General features: G+C 42.0%; 1 protein-coding gene and 1 long non-coding RNA gene across 14 annotated transcripts in view; both read right to left on the minus strand.

Moving 5' to 3' along the window:
• The window catches only part of LOC102399409, a 33,413-nt gene extending 16,819 nt beyond the window's left edge, over positions 1 to 16,594 (minus strand). For 7 of the 13 annotated variants that reach the window (XR_006553056.2, XR_006553050.2, XR_006553049.2 and 4 more), the window contains exons 1-2: positions 13,814 to 16,594; positions 1,026 to 12,773 (exon numbers count right to left, since the gene is read on the minus strand). This is a non-coding gene — a long non-coding RNA (uncharacterized LOC102399409). The remainder of the gene's footprint in view (positions 1 to 1,025; positions 12,774 to 13,813) is intronic. The other 6 variants (XR_006553054.2, XR_006553051.2, XR_006553052.2 and 3 more) reach the window with 6 other exon arrangements.
• Positions 16,595 to 16,617: 23 nt separating this feature from the next.
• Positions 16,618 to 19,238, minus strand: part of PHTF2 (putative homeodomain transcription factor 2) — a 161,664-nt gene continuing 159,043 nt past the window's right edge. Inside the window, exon 21 of the transcript XR_006553043.2 lies at positions 16,618 to 16,708. The gene's annotated coding sequence lies outside the window, so the exon portion shown is untranslated. The remainder of the gene's footprint in view (positions 16,709 to 19,238) is intronic.

Genomic DNA, 19,238 nt, shown 5'->3' on the forward strand with positions numbered 1-19,238 from the left:
CCAGTTCTAACCATGCACAAAACTCTTTTGTTGGCAGTGTTAATTTGAAGGAAATAATTACCAGAAGTTGAGTTTTTTTTAAAAACTGCAGTTGTCTTAGATTTTTCAAAATATAAGTTTAATGCCCAAACAGGACTTCTTTGAAAGTTGACTCTAAATGCAGTAAAACTGCAAGGGAAAATAATTGTAGACTTTTTCCACCCTAGTAAACAGAGTTTTCTCACAGACACTCTAGTTGGTATTTGCCTGTCAAGGGACCGCCTCATTCATGAATGGCACTATGTTTCTGTTGCTTGCTATGCTGATTGATACCGAACTTTTTTTTTCCCAAAAAGGTAGGTATCAATCACCAGTAAATTCCATCGCATTTTTTTCTTTTAATTCTGGATTTTTTTCATGCAAAATCCAAGCTTATGCAGAAGCCAAGATTTAGTGAAAAACAGTGTAAAGGTACGAAATGAATGGCCAGATAAACTGTTTGCAACATAAAACAATACTTGCACTACAGAGGAGAGAGTTCTAGGAAGTAACAGGAATAGGATGATGACAACCGTGCCATCAAGATTACAATCCAAATAAATAGTTCTCAACCCTAGTCAAGACTTCCCACTGATGTCAACAGGAGGCCTAAAATTCCCAACTGACCATTTTTACTCCAGTAGGGTTTTTCTTTTTCTTTTTAAAGATTTAAACCTACTGTGTATCGCTCAGAAAAGTGAAGAAGCTAATACAAAGTGTGAAATCAAGCACACAAATTGAGATAATTACCATAAATGTATGTCGTGCTTTGTGGACTAACCAGAGAAAGGCCAAGTGAAAGTTGAAAAAAGCAAGATCTATAAAACAATGAATTTAGTTTTAAAAATGAGGTGTCAATATTAATCATGCACAGCCAATTACATCTTAAAAGGAAAAAAGTCATTAGGACATCAAAAAGATCACAGATCAGAGACCAAAAGTATCAGGGCAGGGACAGAGCAGCACCAGGGCTGAGCAAGTAAGAGCCTCAAAGGACAAGGCCTTACCATGAATCAAGTTTCCAAGGTCAGGCAGAAAATAAACATGAAGATGCCAAGGTGGGGACTGGGTGGACCAATAAGCACATCCCTTCTCTAAAGCTGTCATCTGTCACTGTGGAACCATCTTTCAGTTCCTCATGAGAAGGGTTGGGGGGGTGGGGTGGGAGAGAAGAAAACGAAAAATAAATCAGCTTTTTATATGAAATTTATGGTTTTTAAAGTTTGACAAGTTTAATTCACATTTTTAAGAAACACTGAACAAGAAGTTTCTTATCTTCTACCACAACTAACCACCTGCAGACCGAGTCTGGCCCACAGCCTACCAATCTGCAGCCTCTGTCTTGGAACAACAGCAAGGCTTTCAGCAGAGAACCCCTTGCTTTCATCAGGATCTGATTCCCCTTCCAAGCAGTGGATCATACACACCCCAGACCTGGTGAAGTGTGTGGCTGCTGGGGGCTACATGTGCCTGGCATAGCTTCAAGTGTGTACTCCAAGTGCAAGGCACTCTGCCAGACACCTGACCACTGTTCCTACAGTACAGGTGGGTTTGCTGTGAAGCTGGAGGAACTGAAGTTTGCGTGAGCCCTCAAGCTCATGCGGAATTTTACATTTTCTTTCTTGAGTCTCTCCCAAACTGTGTAAGCTTGGGGCTCCCCCAGAATGAATCTGACCCTGCCCAACTGATATTATTTTTCAGGCCAAACTCACTGCAAAATCAAGTGACCTAACTGCTGAAGAAGTTGGACTAACAAGATTTCTTTTTCAGATAACCATAACGCCAGACGGGATGCCTACAAAATCTCCAGAGTGCTTTCCAAGTCTTAACACAGTAAGGGCACTATGTCCAATGATAGTGCATGATTCCGCATCATGTCAAGTTTATTTAGGGCACCAATTAAATGTGTAGAGATGATGGTTATGCTTACTGGTGGTAATAGCAGCTGCAGTGTGTAAACATTTGGGAATAAATGATGGAGCAACAATCTCAAATTACACTGACCTCTTGCTGGGCCACACTGGTGGCATATCACCCCGGCAGCCCAGCGATCCAGGAAAGCTGAAGCCTGTCCACCGCCCGGGGGGAGGGTTGCTGGCAACCGCAGATGAGGGCCGCATCTGTTATAAAAGATTCTGAGAGTTTCGTTGGATCTTTTCTTCTGATGTAACGGTGTCTTGGAGAATGAGTTCACCTGGAAATCTTGTGAAGCAACAAAGTGACCTTTCTTCATTAAGTGGAAGGTAAATTTTCTAAAACCCTCACAAGGTGTATCTGTGTGAAAGAAGATGTGATCTCCACTGTGCCTTCCTCCTGGGTCAAATGCCTTCACGCCAAGAACACACAGTCCCTGGGGGGCACACAGAGACTTTCCAGGGCTCACACAGGCAGGGACCTGTCTTACCTGGAATCCACTTCCAGAACTTCATCTTTCATTTTTATGCATTTCAAGGCTTGTGGTTTGCCCACTGCCCATTCCCACCTGCCCTACACAAGGACCCTTCACATTATGGAAGAAAGACGGACTTATCATTGCAACCTAAATTTGACTCTGTTCATCCCCCTAAAGTGTAAAACCTCTAGGGCATTAAAGTGACAACTGGAGAAGGCAGCCTTGGGAAGTCAGGAGAGCAAAGCAGAGAGCATCACTTACACGGGCAATGCCTTCCTTCAATTCAAGAGCCCTGTAGGGTTCCTATCTAAGAATTAGCACCCATGTTTATCTAAATTTTAAAATAAAGTCAGACTTTTTTCCTGATTGAATGTGTGGTTTGGCTGTTTGTCTGACTTGACCACAAGGACTAGCTTAGCCAGTTAAGATTATATAGCAGGTATTTTCCATAAGTTAAATGAGTCAAATCTGCAACTACAAGGTTTAAATAAGATACATTTAAAGCATATATACAAAAATATATCCTTGGCAGTATTTAAATTTGTGAAAAAAACATAGATGTCAACTTAAAAATGAAATCAGATCTAGAATTTTTATAAAATTATTTCACGGGCTACATGAAACAAAAGGAGCATGAATTAAACCTACTTAACTCAGCTTAACAAACATTTTTGAATAGTGTTGAGTACCTACTATCTATAAAGCATTACAGATGCGTAGAACGCAGCCCCTGTTCTCAAGTTGCCTATAATCTGGTTAGAAGGTCAAGACAGTTAACACAGTGGGAATGTCTGTTTCTACAGAATGCAGAAATGCGTGGAGGCATTTAGAAGTGACCCTGGACAAGGGGTGTATTAGTGGGCTTTGGAGGATGGGTAGGATTTCAAAAGGTAAGGGAGGGATAAGGCATAGAACAGCATGAGGGAAGTCAGAGTTAAGGAAGTTGGAGGTATGTTAGAGAAACAATGTATTGTTTATTTTGACTGAGACTGACAGAGACAGAGAGGCAGAAGAATAACAGACATAGGGGCAAGCAGATCACAAATGCTATTATGAGCAGTCAAGTGTCATATCAGCTTTCTGAGAAAAGGTGAACTCAGCACTCAGCTCTGGGAGGAGGCCCTGGCAGCCCTGTCCAGGTGCAGTGGAGACAGGAGACGTGCTGGCAGGCACTGAAATCCTCCAGGTAAGAAATAAGGAGACCTGAGCACCTCTTAAGGGTGCCAAGAAATAGCCAGGGACTCTGACTCGAGCACAGAGTACATATACAATGACACATATGCATTTTTAAGTTGTTGCTCTTACCAGCTGAGAGACATGTAATGGTTTGCAGTGGTGCTCTGGAATTCTCGTTCAGCAGATGTTTATCAGTGTCAGTCATGTGGCAGGTACTGTGCAGAGGGCTGAGACTACAACTTTAAACCAGACAGGCACGACCCACCTGTCAGAGATGTGCAGGCTTTACATATCAGGAAGCTAATTCCACAACTAGTTATGTTACTTGCAGTTGTAATAAGAGCTTCAAAGGAGAAGTGAAGGAGCCAGAGTGGGCAAGCAGGAGGCCTCATGAGGCCAGGAGGGGCGTACCCAGGGCTTCTCCTAAGAGAACAGCCGGGGACTGGTTCAATGTGTGCAGATGTCACAACAGGAACAGTGTGGGGGGTCCAGGCCTCAGGGAGCAAGGTGACAACTTCCCCCAGTTTGACAAGGATGGTCCTGGTTTCGAAACTGTTGAGTGGGCATCCAAGCAACACCCTCCCCACCTCGAGTCCTGGGCAAACTGGAGCAGTTTGGCCACCTGAGAAGAAAAGGGCCTGGGGGCCAAGCTCCAAATCTGAGACCTGATGGCAGCCCGTCACCTGGGGGCAGAGGATATCAAAAACTGGCCTGTAGAAGGCTGGGGGGCCGTGGGGTGAAGATATCACAGGCCTAACAGGCCCCGGCCAGGATGTGGGCCTCCACACCAGGCAGCAGCAGGCACTGACGGGTTTCACTGGAAGGATGACCTGACACGACGTGGGTCCCCCTACAGAAGCCGGAGCTGGGGTGGGGCCCACCTTTATGCTTCCTGCCTCTCTTCCTTCCCCTCCATCCTCTGCTGGAGGCTGCAGCCCTCACAGGCTGCTGACCCGGAACTCAGCCTCTCCCAGCCCCCAGTTGTGTTTCAACTCTTCCAAGAGCTTTCCTGGGCAGGTATCTAATCAGTACACAGATTCACATTCTTATAATCTGCTCTCTTCTCCATCATCAAGGTATGAAAATTCACCTTGGATTTCTACAGTTAATCTTCATGGTGCCTAACATACAATAGGCGCTTGGTGAGTATTTAAACATCAGATAATTAAAAAAAAAAAAAAAAAAAAACTGGTCTCATGTCTACATCCACTATAGTTTCCCTTGAATAAAAATGGTTTGTAACATGGTAAGTGACCCTGACTAGTCAAAGTGGACAGTTTGCAATTCTTCTCAGGTTTGCTGCTATTTCTACACAATTCTGACAGAAGGGCTTGATGTTATCTGAATACCAGATGGAACAAAGGCTAGCTTCTGCCACCACCCAGGTGCTTTATCCAAAACCAGTATTATTTTCCCTTGACTTCCTCCTGTTCCTGCTCAGGCCCAGCTCTGTCCCAAAGCCAGCAGGCCTTGAGAAGACCCAGCTCTGGCTTTATTTCAGGAAGGTAAGGTCAGGACCATACCAACAGTGACAGGGCAGGCCTTCTTGTTCCAGCCTTTCTTCCTCAGAACCTGGGGAGAGATTTCCCACTAGCATCCTTGGCTGAATTCTAGCATGCTGGGTCCAGCTGGTCAAGGTTCCTCAGATGAACTTGGCCTCCCCACTGTGAATGTTTACTGCAAGGAGGCAAAAGGCTCCTGTGGCTTTTGACCTTGGAGCAGGTCTGGACTCCCTCTGCCTCTCTGCTCCAACTGCAACTCTTCCCAATAGCACACACACTCAGATACCACACACATCAGTATCCCATCTGCCTCCCTGCCCAGGCTTCTGTCACTGGGGTCAAGCAGCCTTTGCGTGACCACACTTTTGGCTGGGCTCCTCCAGCCAACCTCTGCCCTGCAACCTGCACCAGGGCCCTGACACTCACCCGCTGGTCCCTTGCTTAAGAGACTCTACCTCAACTCCCTGCACTGAGACTTCTCAGGGTCAAAGACCCTCATGGTCTGCTCTCCACTAACCTCCCCGCCAGATGAAGCAGATCATTCACAACCCATCCCAAACATTTTCACTCTCTGTTTTTAATCCAAGTCAACAAATATAAAACCCAGATTTTTTTTTTTTTTTCCCCTTAACCACTATTGTCAATGAGCTAATGGTATAAGGCTTTGGCAGGTTTTAAAATGGGCTTCCCTTGTGACTCAGCAGTAAATAATCTGCCTGCAATGCATGAGGCACAGGAGACGTGGGGTCGATCCCTGGGTCAGGAAGATCCCCTAAATGGCAACCAGTATTTTCCAGTATTGCTTGGCAAATTCCATGGACAGAGGAGCCTGGCAGGCTAGAGTCCATAGGGGTTGCAAAGAGTCGGACGTGACTGAGCATGCAGACACGCCCATACCTTTCTGCAAAGGCTTATTTCTCACTCAGGTAACAGATCAGGAGTTGCTGAGTAAAGGAGATTTTTCCTACTTAAGTGATTCAGAGACAGGTTCCTTTCATTTTATGGCTCCACTACAGAATAAAGGTCTAAGCACCAACAGCACTGCCATCTCCTGGAAACTTGTTAAAAATGCAAGATCTCAGACCCTGCCCTGGACCTACTGCACCTGCCCTGTGCTTTAAGATCTCCAGATACAGGTGACTCAAACACTCAGAAGTTTCAGAAGTCCTGCTCCAGAACCTCAGAGCCCTCTATATCCAGATAGCTGAAGGGGACAGAGGGCTTGCAAGTGAGCATTTCATTAAAAATCCCAGCCTGCAAATGACCGGTCACTCCCATTCCCAATCCATTGGTCAGAACTAGTCACATGGGTACACTCGACACAAAGGACTGTGGGAAATGCAGTTCCTGACTGGACAGCTATCAGGCAGCTACCATGCCACACTATGGAACTAGGAGGACGGATTTTGGTAGACAGACATTTCTGACTCAGAGTACTTTTTGTATTTTTTTCCAGGAGTAGAAAGAAATGTCTTCCTCTCTCCTAGAAACTGTCTTGGAATAAAGTGACAGGGGAATTTTCCCAGCTCTCTTTTGGGTTTTTTTAATGGATTCTTGTGGTAAGAATACTTAGATCTACTTCCAACAAGTTTTAAGTAAACAATTCTGTATCATTAACTACAGTCACCATGCAGCCTCCAATGTGAAGGTGGCCCAGCCTGGTACTAAGTGGACCAACGTACTGGACAAGAAGACGCCCCCGCAAGGCTTCGTGTCTGTGAGAGTCTGTGAGCACACATGGTTTACACCAGTGCTGCTTCCCTCCTCACCCTTAGCTCAGAGGGCAGCCCTGAGTGACCTTATCTTCTCAACACATCTAAGGTATCCAAGCAGGGGTCAGCAAACTTCCTATCAAGTGTCACATAATAAATATTATGAGCTATGTAGGCCATTCTGTGACAGCTGCAATCACTCACCTCTACCATTCTAGCATAAAAGCAGCACAGACAAAATGTAAACTAATTCACATTATATAAACAGTATGGAGAACTGACTATAGTTCATGTTACAGACTTAACTGAGTATTTATTAAGCTACTTAATGCCTCTTGTCCAAAGTGTAAACTCTGTGAGGACAGGAACCATTTCTATCTCCTTCTTTATTATAATCCTTGAACACAGCACCATAAATGTCATATATAAATGAAAGAATGAATAGTTAAATGAATGTCATACATGGGGAAATTTTCAGATTGGAACAGATGTAGCAAATGCTCTGAGGTCCATCCTGGCCAAGGGCACTGCCCAGTCAGGGCTGCCATGCACCACAGGATCAGCATAAGGCCAGAGAAAGTCATCAGCAAGGTCATTAATCTTTGGCAATCTGGCCCAGAAGGGCCCTCCCAGAACAGGCTAGCCTGAGGCTTTCACCTTCTTGTCCAACACATCAGACCATTCAGCACCAGGATGAACCACCCTCACAAAGGAAGCAAGGATCGCTGCTAATAGTGCATTGTCCACTTGAAATCTGCCAGGAGAAGATCTTAAGCATGCTCTCACCATGCCACCTCCTTAGTGAGCAGGTGGCCAAAGGGGAAGAAACACTGCTCTGACAACAAACACCAGGCCCTGCACCAGGGCACACACGACATGAGTGTGCAAGGCAGAAACAAGCAGAACCCTTGAGAGTTCTCAAGAGAACCATGAGAGCCATGGAGAACCATGGAGCTACAGTAATTAAGACTGTGAGGTCCTGGCTAATATACGCAGATCAATGGAACAGATAAGAGCTCATAAACACAACCATACATAAGCCTAAATGGCAATTCAAAGAAGACAGAATAGTCTTTTCAAGAAATATATATATGTTCCTTGATGCATGCCTCACACTGCATAGAACTGAACTCAAAATAGATCACAGACCTAAATGTAAAACCTTAAATCTGATAACTGGACTTAAATAAAAATTGGAAACATCTGCTATTCAAAAGACCCTATTTTTTAAAAAAAAAGGGAAAAAAGAGTCCAAGACTGGTAGAAAATATCTGAAAAACAAAAATTTGATAAAGAAATTATATCCTAAATACATTTTTAAAAATTCTGAAAATTCAATAGCAATTCATCAAAGGCATGAAATATTTGTAAAGACATTTCATCAAAGAAGATATATAGAAGGCAAAAATTACATAAAAATAATGCCCAGCGTTATTAGTCACTAGGGAAATGCTACTTACAACCACAAGGAGACATCACTACATGCCAACTAAAATGACTAAAATTTTAAAAGTGACATGCATTGGTAGTGGGAGCGCAAAACGAGACAACCACTTTGGAGAACAGTATGAGAGTTTCTTATACAGTTAAAATGTGCCTGCCATCTGACTCTGAAATCCCACTCTGAGGCAACTATCCAAGTGAAATGAAAATCTGTGTTCACACAAAAGCTAGTATGTGAATCTGAATAGTAGCTTTATTTCTTATTCATATAAAATTGGAAACAACCTGAAAGTCCCTAAACTTGTGACTGGATAAACACACGGAGGCACATGCACACACTGGACTGCTGCTCAGCAAAAAGGAGACTAGGGCATTCCCTAGCGGTCCAGTGGTTAGGACTCTGTACGTCCACTGCAGGGGGCATTCTGCATGCTCCAACGAAGACCGAAGATCCCACCTGCTGCAACCAGGACCCAGTGCAGCCAGATGAATACACATCTATAGCACAGGCTACATGATATATAGTTTCATTTACATGACGCCCTACAGACATAACTCTGAAGACAAAGCTAAAAGGCCAGAAAAGACAACAGTGGTGCCGGGGACTGCAGGTGAGGGCCGCGCTGACCACAAAGGGGTCCCCGTGCACTCTGACTGGGGAAACTGGTCTACATCTAGACTGTGACAGTCACATGACTACACGTGTTTGTCAAAACTCACAGGACTATGTAGTCCATATCCTCAGGTTCCACATCCACAAATTCAACCAACCTCAGATCTCAGATTCAGGGGAAAAATTTTTTGACAAAGTTCTAAAACAACAAAACTTGAATTCACAGCATCCCAGCAACTATTTACACAGTATTTACACTCTATTAGGTATTACAGGAAATCAGAGATGGTTAAAGTACATGAGAGGATTTGCGTAGATTATATGTAAATATAAGGAACCTCAGCATCCATGGATTTTGTTCTCTGCAGGCACTGTGTTCCTGTGGATCCTAAAAAAGGTGAATTTTACTGTATGTAAATTCAAAAAATTATATATGAATAGGATTTGTATTTAGGCTTTTGGAAAGAAAATTAATCACTTATGAACCTGAATAAAATTCTACGACTGTAAATAAAACAAGTCAGACTCTCACTCCGGCTCACACTCAGCACCCACCACCCTCTCTCCACATGCACACCTACCTGACTTCACTTCCTTTCACTCTCCCTGTCACTTCACTCCAGCTGCACTGGCTCCCTTGTTCTTCCTGAAATAGCTTCTTTTTCCTTTGCTCACGATGCTCTTCCTGTTGTTTTCTGCATGCCTTCCTCCCTCACTTCCCTCGGGGCCTTAGCACAAATGTCACATTCAGAGACCTCTTTCCTGATCTCTCCTTCTCTCACTCTCAGTATTCCTTCTCCTCCTTACTCTGTTTTATTTGTCTCCATAGCACTTCTCAGGCACCTTTTTTGCTTATTTGCATAAGAATGTAAGCTTTATCTGCTGTCATCACTTTAGTCTCCTAAAACAGTTTCTGAAACATACTAAAGTGAAAGAGTTAGTCGCTCAATCATGTCCGACTCTTTGCGACCCCATGGACTGTAGCCCCCCAGGCTCCTCTGTCCGTGGGATTCTCCAGGCAAGAATACTGGAGTGGACTGCCATTCCCTTCTCCAGGGGATCTTCAAATGCTCCATAAATACCTGAGTTTTTTGTTTATTGAAAGAAGCTTCTTTTTTTGAGGTATAATTGACATATAGCATTAGATTAGTTTTGGATGTTATAAACACTTGCTAAATGAACAAATAAATGAAAGACTGGATGCGCTGATGGGAGCAGGGATGGAAAGACACAGGGAGGGAGGGAGGGAGGGAGACAGAAAGAAAGGAATGGGTGGATTAGCTGGTGGAGATGACTGGATATCCTCAGAATTTGAATTCAAAACATAAGATGAGAATGACCAACTACTGTAACAGTAAAAACAGAGATATGAACAACTGTGTTACAAAAAGATTAAACACTAAAATTAGCAGTCACAAATAATTGCAATCTCACAAATAATTAAAATCTGTCAGCATGGTCACAAATTTTAACACATGATAAGTAAATGTATCAGTCTTCTAACTAGCAAGTCTAGCTGCCTGTCTTCCTTACTTCCCTGAGTTTCCCTATACTAACCCTCTTTTGACTGAGGTTCCCCATGCTCTTTCTAGGGGACTTGGGGATGGACTGTTTCCCCTGCTCAGGAAGAGCGCCCTCTGCAGGTTTCCATGGGCAGGAGTCACAAGAGACGTGAGCACCCAGAGTGATGCTGCTCTACTACCAGCCTCAATGTTGTGTGACAACAGAATTTCCGTGTGTCCCCAGGAGACCCCTACAACTTCCTTCTTGCAGCATCAGGACAACTTGCCCCAACTCATCATGCCCCTTAACTCTGCTTTGGTTGGGTATCCTTTAACCCTCAAACCCTTATCCCACCCCTTTCTGACACTCCTTTTTCTGATCCCCTTCCCTGAAGCTCTTCCACAGTGCCTTTTGAAAATCATCAGCAAAATATCCACAGCCTTCATTTCTTCTCTGAACTTTTCTGAATCTTTGTGGTCACTGGAACCTACCTTCCCCTTGGGACTCTGCTTCCCCTGCAGGCTCTCAGTGGCAGTTTTCTTTCCCACTTCTCTTGTTCTTTGAGGGTTAAGTGTCTTTCTTACATCTCATGTCACTTTCAGCACCTCTCCATCCTCCTCTATAAAATGTTTAGTCTTAAAACTCATGTCAACTGACTCAATAATTCATTTCTAATATATGAATTCATTGTTACAAATTTTCTTCTATGCCTTGCTTTTATTGCATTCCATAATTTTGATGTTATATTTTTATTTACTTGAAAATATTCTTTAAAAATTTTTCACATGGTTTCATTTTGACCCATATGTTATTTAAAAGTGTGATGTTTAATCTCCAATGATTTTGAGATTTTTCAGCTTTATTTCTGTTACTGATTTCTAGTTTAATTCCATGTGGTTGAGAAGAGACTTTGTAGGATTTCTACTCTATTGAATTTGTTAAGGTATATTTATGACCCAGAATGTGTTTTAATCATCCATATGAGCATGAAGAGAATGAATATTCTGCTGTTCTGAGGTAGAGAACTGTATAAACATGAACTAGATCCAGTTGATAACAGTGTTGTTCAATTCAACTATATCCTTACTGACTTCCTGCCAGCTGGATCTGACCTAGCTTAAACTCCATGGTCACTCACCATACTCCTCCCTTGCACCTTGCCCCTCTCTGCTCACTTACCTAAACCACAACCCTGTTCAATCCAGTTTTCTGCATATATATTGCCTATCTCCACACATACTGACTGTGGTCAGTGAAAGACACCCCACCATGGTGAATGGTCTGTCCTTAAATTCATAAGCACTAAGATCAGGTGGGCCTTGATTGCTATCAAGTGAACAGACGGACACTCCCCATTCCCCGGAAGGATCCATTTCTAACCCCACCCTCATGGATGACTATTTCCTTTCTTCTTATTCCCCCTCAGATGGCTAACACCTCCCTAGTCCTCACTCTCAGCAGATGTCTCTGTTTCTTAGTTCAGTGAGAAAGGAGATGTTCCCATCACCGTGTCTACACTTGTACATGTGCCTACTTACTCTGCCTTCAAGACTTTTACCAGGAATTTGTCTTTACTACTAGCAAATGTCAACCCCTTGACTTCTGCACTAGATTCCCCTTGCTTACTCTTAAGTGATTCTCCAGCAATTCTTTTTCCCCTGCAGCATCCATTTGTCCCTCACTTTGATCTTTCTCATCGACACACAGGATATTTTGTCTCAAAATGGCAGGCATGTTCCTCGAAAATTTGTATTTGTTTTTTTCCCTCTTGGGAAGATGCTCTTCCCCAGGATAGTCACATGACTTTCTTCCTCTCCTCCCCAGGTCCTTCCCCAAATGGTAGCTCTCAGGGATGCCTTCTCTGGCCACCCTGCCTAAAACTGCAACCCCACTGGGTCTGGATATTCCCTAAGGTGACCTCCAATGAGCCACACCTAGAATCCCTCTCCCCTTGGGTGAGAGCAGAACCTGTTATTTGCTTCTAATAAAACAGAGCAAAGGTAATGGGGTGTCACCTCCCTGATTAGGTTACAATATATAGCAAGGCGATGGGCTGTCACCCCATATTTAGACTACATGATATAAGACACCATCTTAGGAAACTAGAGCGACAGCTCTTCCTTGCTGACATGAAGAAGTCAGCTGCCATACAGTGAGAGTGCCAGTGGAAGCGGAAGGCCTCTAGGATCTGAAAGTGGGCTCCAGTGGAGAACCATCAAAAAGCTGGGGCCTTCAGTTATACAAACGGAAGGAATTAAGTTCTGCCAACAACCTGAATGAGCTTGCAAGAAGATGATTCTCCAGTTAATTCTTCAAATGAGACTTCAGCCTAGGTGGCATGTTGATTGCAGTCCCGTAAGACACTGGGCAGAGGACCCAGTGAAGCCGTGTCCAGACTCTTCAAACCATAGAAACTGAAAGATAATAAACATATGCTGCTTTAATTGGCTAAGTTTGTAGTAATGTGTTATGCAGAAAAATTGAGAATATATCCCCCAAATCCTCCCAAAGGAGGATTCACTTTTTTGCCCTGGCATTTATAACCATTTAACATTTTCTATTTCACTGATTTGCCTTGCTTATAGTCTGCCTCGTCCTCTACTTTTGAATACAAGTTTCACTAAAATAGGGATTCCTGTCCATTTTTTCCCCCATCATTATATTCTCAGTGCCTGGCACACTCTCAGTAAATGTTTGTGGATGGAAGGAATATTGAATAGATGCTAACTCTTCTTACCTGAACAGAGGGATTCACTAAGCTCACATATATCTCAGAAAGGTAAAGGTATGAGAGGAAAGGTGTGTATTGTTTTAAACTTGTTATGGAAATGTTTCAGCACTCTTTCAGAGCCACTGTGATGTGTCTAAGCAACAGCTTCTTACTAGTCTGGCTTGCTCCAATGGTAAATTACACATTCTGAGAGCAGCACTCTTCAAGACCTTTTGACTTGAATCACATTTAAAAATACATTTCACATTATGTCTCAGTACACACATATACCCACATAAATAATAGAAACAAAGCTTTCATAAGATAGTGCTTATCTTTATCACATGCTCTGATTGTTTCCCATTCTGTTTCATCCTTTTGCATTTCATTTTTTTAGAAACTAGGTAAGACCCACTGATAGGTCAGACAAACCCTCCAGGCAATTCTCTAGGAAGATCAATTTTCTCAGTTGTCAAGCATCTCCCGGGTGCAAACTGCTACCAGTTATTCCTGGAGAACACAGGGAAGGCTCCTCTGTGAGGCCTGGACAGCAGAGGCATTGCCTCAGCAGACAGAAGAGCTGAGGGGCAGGGCTTGCAGCGAGTGAGCCTGGGCAGGGAACCAGAGCTTCTGGCTGCAGCAGAGCCACAGGACGGGCCTGGGGCTGATGCTCATCACCATTAGTTAAATAAGTGCTCATACATTTCAAAGATTCTAAAATATAATAATACTGTTACAACTAACCTTTAATCACAGTCATACATATCTCATCAGATGTCTAAATGGTCCCTAAGTCACTGGTATGTGGTGCTTGAATTTCTTGGTTATACAGTGTTTTTGAAAACCACCAAAACATTAGCTACTTTACATGGTTCCAAATGGCATAACCTGTGAACAAATGAAAAATTACGGTAAGGTACTTTCCATATTGCAAGATCTAATCAGTGAGCCCAGAAAAGCTCATGTTGATGAAGTGCCATTAAGTCATGGCATGAAATGCCACCTGTGGGTAAATCTAGGTGTAATTTGCCTTTTTGCAAGTAGTTTTCTATTTATTTGAATGTAAAATGAATCCCAAGGATGGGAGATGATAAAGATGCTGCCCCTTCAAAATTGATTTGATTTTAAATGTATTTGGTTTTTTTTTTTCCTTAAAAAGCATGTGGTTCAAGAAAAATATTTTTTTTTCAAATCCCTTAAGTTTTAGCTCAACAGTGCAACCAGAATGAGGAAAATGCCCCTGACACCTTCCACCCCTGCTGCCCCTGCCCCACCATTCTGCCTGAGGGTTGAGGTGGCAGGGTGAGGAAGGGGAGGTGCTCAAAGACAAAGAACTCAGAAATAAGCAGCAGGCAAAAGTTTTCTCCAGTGCTTCTCTTTGCGGATTCTCTGCTTTTCAGTCCCCACTTTCCTCACCTTCCCTGTGGGTTGTGCCCCTGTTACTGCAATTCCTTTCTTTGGGTCAGATGGCTCATTTTTCTTCCCTTCTGTTTTCATTAAAACATCCCTGACCTGTCTCATTCCTGTAGGATAATTTCTAAGTTTAATGGATTTCTGTTAGGTAATATTTTTTTGTCACCATGAAGTAGTAACAGCCAAATCCACAATGTGGGAAGGACAAAAGACCCAGTTGATATACCACAGGAATAGCAAGGAGGGAGAAGTGGAGATAAGGTATGTAGGGGGGAAGGGAGGAGGAGCTGTTAGACTACATTAATAAGATTCAGTCTTGTTTCAAAGTACAGACAAGAGTTCAGTGAATCCCCAATTGCCCATCATCCAGCTTCAACATTTATCAGTATTTCGCTCTTTTTGCTTCAATTATTCACTTCAACAGATGTTTATTCCTTTGTTTTGTGGAGAATTTTAAAACAAGTCCCAGAGTTCTTATGATTTCATCCACAAATACTTCAATAGTGTTATCTTACAGAAATGCAGTTTGGCAAGAAGTGTCCAGCCTTCAGAGAGGGGCTCTCCCAAAAGTATTCCTTTGACTCTAAGTGAGGCTTTGCTTTAAGGATATTATTGATATTTAGAAAAACACATTGTTCCTCTATACACAGCCTCAGAGTAAAATTCCTTCCAGACTCAGCCTAGGAGAATTGCCACAATTTCTGACCCAAACACTGAAAAATTGGTACACAATCAAATTTCCCTTTATATATTAATAAGGTGTGCTGGGAAGCTTAGAGGCAAACCTGCAGCCCACCATGTCCCATGTCTGCCCTCCATAATATGAAATTGTCTGTTAGCATCATCTCCAGCTCTAGTGAGGCCCTCTCCTTGCTGTTCCTTTTATCTTTCTCATCTACTTCAAATCTTACCTTAGTGTATCTATATATGTCCCTGTAAGCAGAGGTGTGCTGGTGAATGTTCCACACCTGGTTCTTTGAAAACAATGTGCATGTATATTACAAACATGCTGCTATAAAAGATGTATAATACACAGTAAACAAATAATAGTAAAATACACAATATTTATTGTAAATTCCAAGCAGCCAATTGATTCTCATAGAATGCTTTTGTTCATTTTTGTCAAATCCTTTATCCACAGCCAACCTGTGGTTGCAATCAATAAATAAGAATAGTTTAGACATGAATGTTGGCTAATATTTCCATTTTAACAAGGAAGACAAAAGTGAAACAACAAAGATCTATGTCATGCATCAGAAATCCACTCACTCTTCCCCATGTAAGCAACTTTTTTGCTGAATTTGTTAACTGCTTCCAAACACTGGAAGAGTATTTCCTCAACTTTTTGTGCTATTCAGAATGTAACTGCTGTGGATATGACATACTTTTAGTATTTACTTTGCACTGTTATTCTCTTCATCACTATATGAAATTTAGACAAGCAATAAAGAAATAAATAAGAGTTGATTTGTAATGTGTGTCCATTTCCCTGGTGTAAATACTCCCACCATGACCCATTTCAAGATACTAACATGAGGCTGTCCAATGTGGATTTCGGAGGAGATGTGCAGTAGGACACCTTTCTGTAGCATTTTCACCATGCAGATACGAGGGACATAAATAACCTCGACAGTATAAGTAACAGTGGAACATAATTAGAAAGTGATGAATTTGAGTATTTATTATGTTTTTAATTATTTAATTTTAAGTTTATATAATTTAATTTTTAATGATGGCTGTGTTTAACAGACGGCTGGCAAGATTCTTAAAAGTTTAACAATAAATTTCTCATAAGCCAGTACAAGATGACTACACCATACCACTATCTGTAGGCCACCTAAGATAATTTTGGAATTAGGTGGGGTATGAAAAATGAATAGATCAATACACATGTGGGGGTTGCTCTTCTGGTAAGGTTATGGATTGCAATTATGAAAATCCTCCCCTGAGAATACTAAATTCTGGATTAATTATAATAAACATACTCTTTAAAGTGCAGTTGAATTATTTACAATAGCCAAGAGATGGAAACAATTTAAGTGTTCATCAATGGATGAATGGATAAAGCAGACATGGCATATATATGCAGTTGAGTATTATTCAGCCATTAAAAAGAAGTGGGACTTGCCTGGTAGTCTAGTGATGAACACTACGCACTTGCACAGCAGGGGACATAGGTTCTATCCTTGGTTAGGGAACCAAGATCCTGGCTGCTGCATGGCATGGCTAAAAGAAAACAAGTAGGAAATTCTGTCAGTTTGTGACAATAAGGATGGACCTTGAAGGCATTATGCTAAGTAAAATCAGGCAGGCAGAAAAAGACAAATACTCTTTGATCTCAATGATATATGGAATCTAAAAAGAACATAGAAACATAGAGACTATTAGTTGCCAGAGGGAGGGGCTGAGGGTGGGAGAAATGGGTGAAGGTGGTCAAAAGGTACAAACACAAACTTTGAGTTATAAATAAGTTCTGGGGATGTGGTGTAAAACATGACTACAGTTAACAATACTGTATTGTATATGTGAAAGATATATAATACAGTATTTGTATACTGCTAAGAGAGTAAATCTTAAGGGTTTTCATCACAAGGAAAGAAAACCTCTGTAACTATGTAAGGTGATGGATGTTATTTAAACTTAGCATGGCAATCATTTCACAGTATATACATATATCAAATTATATTCTGTGTCTTAAACTTATACAATATTATATGACAATTATATCACAATAAAACTGGGAAAAATAAGGTATTGCTGAGCTCAAACAAAAATATGGGTTCAAGGGGCAAAATAGGAGCAGTGAGCTAAAACCAGGTCTGTAGACAGTAAATGAAAAATAAAAAACCAAAAACAAACCAAAAAACAAGACCAAACAAACAAGCTTGGTTTCTCCTGAAGGTCAATGCTTCTATCACACAAAGAACCACAGACCAACTTGGATCATACAGAGTGAGGAAGTGAACCTCGGACCCTCACAATGATTCAAGGACTCTCAAGAGGAGTATACCCTTTGTGGGACTTCAGGACAGAAAAATAACTCACCTCCCAGCAGAGCAAACCCGAGCAGAATGTGGATTGTCTCCATCATAATTCCAGGTGGAATTATGTGGGTGCTCTGCTCTCTGCTCTTAACCCTGGAGCTGGTGGGGTCTAGTCCCCTCCACCTGGGAACTCACACCCAGGTCCCAGGCCAGGCAGCAGTCACTTCTCAGGCTGCCAGAACTCCTCCTCCTGAAGCTATTGTACCTCCCTGGCCTCCCTTCACCTCTGGGCAAAACCAGGATCCGGAGACAGGCTGAGCAGAAACCACTGGGGGACCTGGTCCATTCAGTCTTCAGGGGTCTGTGGGGGAGGGGTGCTGTCCTAGAAGGCTTCCTGGAGGAGCGGAGCACTAAAGATGGAAATAGCACTCCCTCTGGGTGGAGTTTAGTACCGTCCTAATGACTTATTTTCTTACTAATCACATGGACACCCCTTCCTACACCTCATGTCATTTGGCAGTGACTCTCCTCTCCTCTAGAACAACCTGTGGCTCCTCGGGCCAGTACAACTACACCCAAAGCCCTGCATGTCACACAGGTGCCCTGCCATTCATGCTTCTTTCACACCCCTCCATCTGCTGCAGGCACAGTATACAGGCAGCTTCATCATGACCATCCGAACCCAGCAAACTGCATGAAGAGCTGCTGAAAGAAGCGGCAGGATCACGTGGGGCGATTCCTACAGACCCACTCGCTTCACTATTTTGCAGCTCACAGTATTTCTATTCCTCAGAAAGAGGAAAAACCAACACAACATTTAAGAGCTTCAGATTTCATTTGCTACTTTTCTATTCTACCCTTCTTCCCTGAGCGTCTTTAAGGGCACTACTACTTAAATGGATAAATGCACACAGCGTGAACTGAACTCTTAGGGTGCCAGAAGAATCCATCTAAGTATGCCCAGTGTTCCTGATAGAATGGTCTCTTCTCTTTCCTTATTCTCTCTCCCTCACCCTTAGGGTCTGTAAAAATAAAATAAGTAAGTAAAAATTATTTTAAAAAATAAAAATAAATTATAATAGAGTGGTGAAAGTGGTGTCAGGTTAGTAATACTACCTAATGCCTAAGCAGAAGCACAAATTCTCTGGAGAAACAAAGTAAGTTCCATCAAAAATGATCCCATCAAATATACAAGGAAATAAAACAACATGGGTGGGAATCAGGAGAAACAATACACAGCAGATTTACATCTCCAAGAACCCCAGATGTTAGAAACACTGGAAACAAAATTAGTATGTATAAAATACTTAAAGAGGAAGATATAATCAGAAAAGGGTCAAGAAACAGAGAACCAGAAAGACTTGAAATGATTCATATGAAAATTTTAGAAAGGAAAAATATTAAAACTAAAAATTATGACTGGATTAAACAGTAGACTAGATATACTGTTAAAAAAAAAAAAGGCAGTAAACTGGAAGAGAGATTCAAAGAAATTACCCACAATTTCATAGAGGCATGGAAATAGAAAATAAGAAAGTAAGGAGAAATGAAAGAGAGAATGAGGTTCAACGGAAGGAGACTCAAAAGAAATGATAGAGAAAATGTAAAGAAATAGCAGTTTGTTTTCTTTTTAAATTCATGAGATGTTACTATAGACAAGAAGCACATAGATAAATGAAAAGAAAAAATATCCCCACCTAGACCTGCTAGAGTAAAACCACAAAACAAGAAAAACAGAGATGACCACAAAACAAGAAAAACAGAGATGATCA

The sequence above is a fragment of the Bubalus bubalis genome, chromosome 8 (assembly GCF_019923935.1).
Source record: "Bubalus bubalis isolate 160015118507 breed Murrah chromosome 8, NDDB_SH_1, whole genome shotgun sequence".
Lineage (NCBI taxonomy): Eukaryota > Metazoa > Chordata > Mammalia > Artiodactyla > Bovidae > Bubalus > Bubalus bubalis.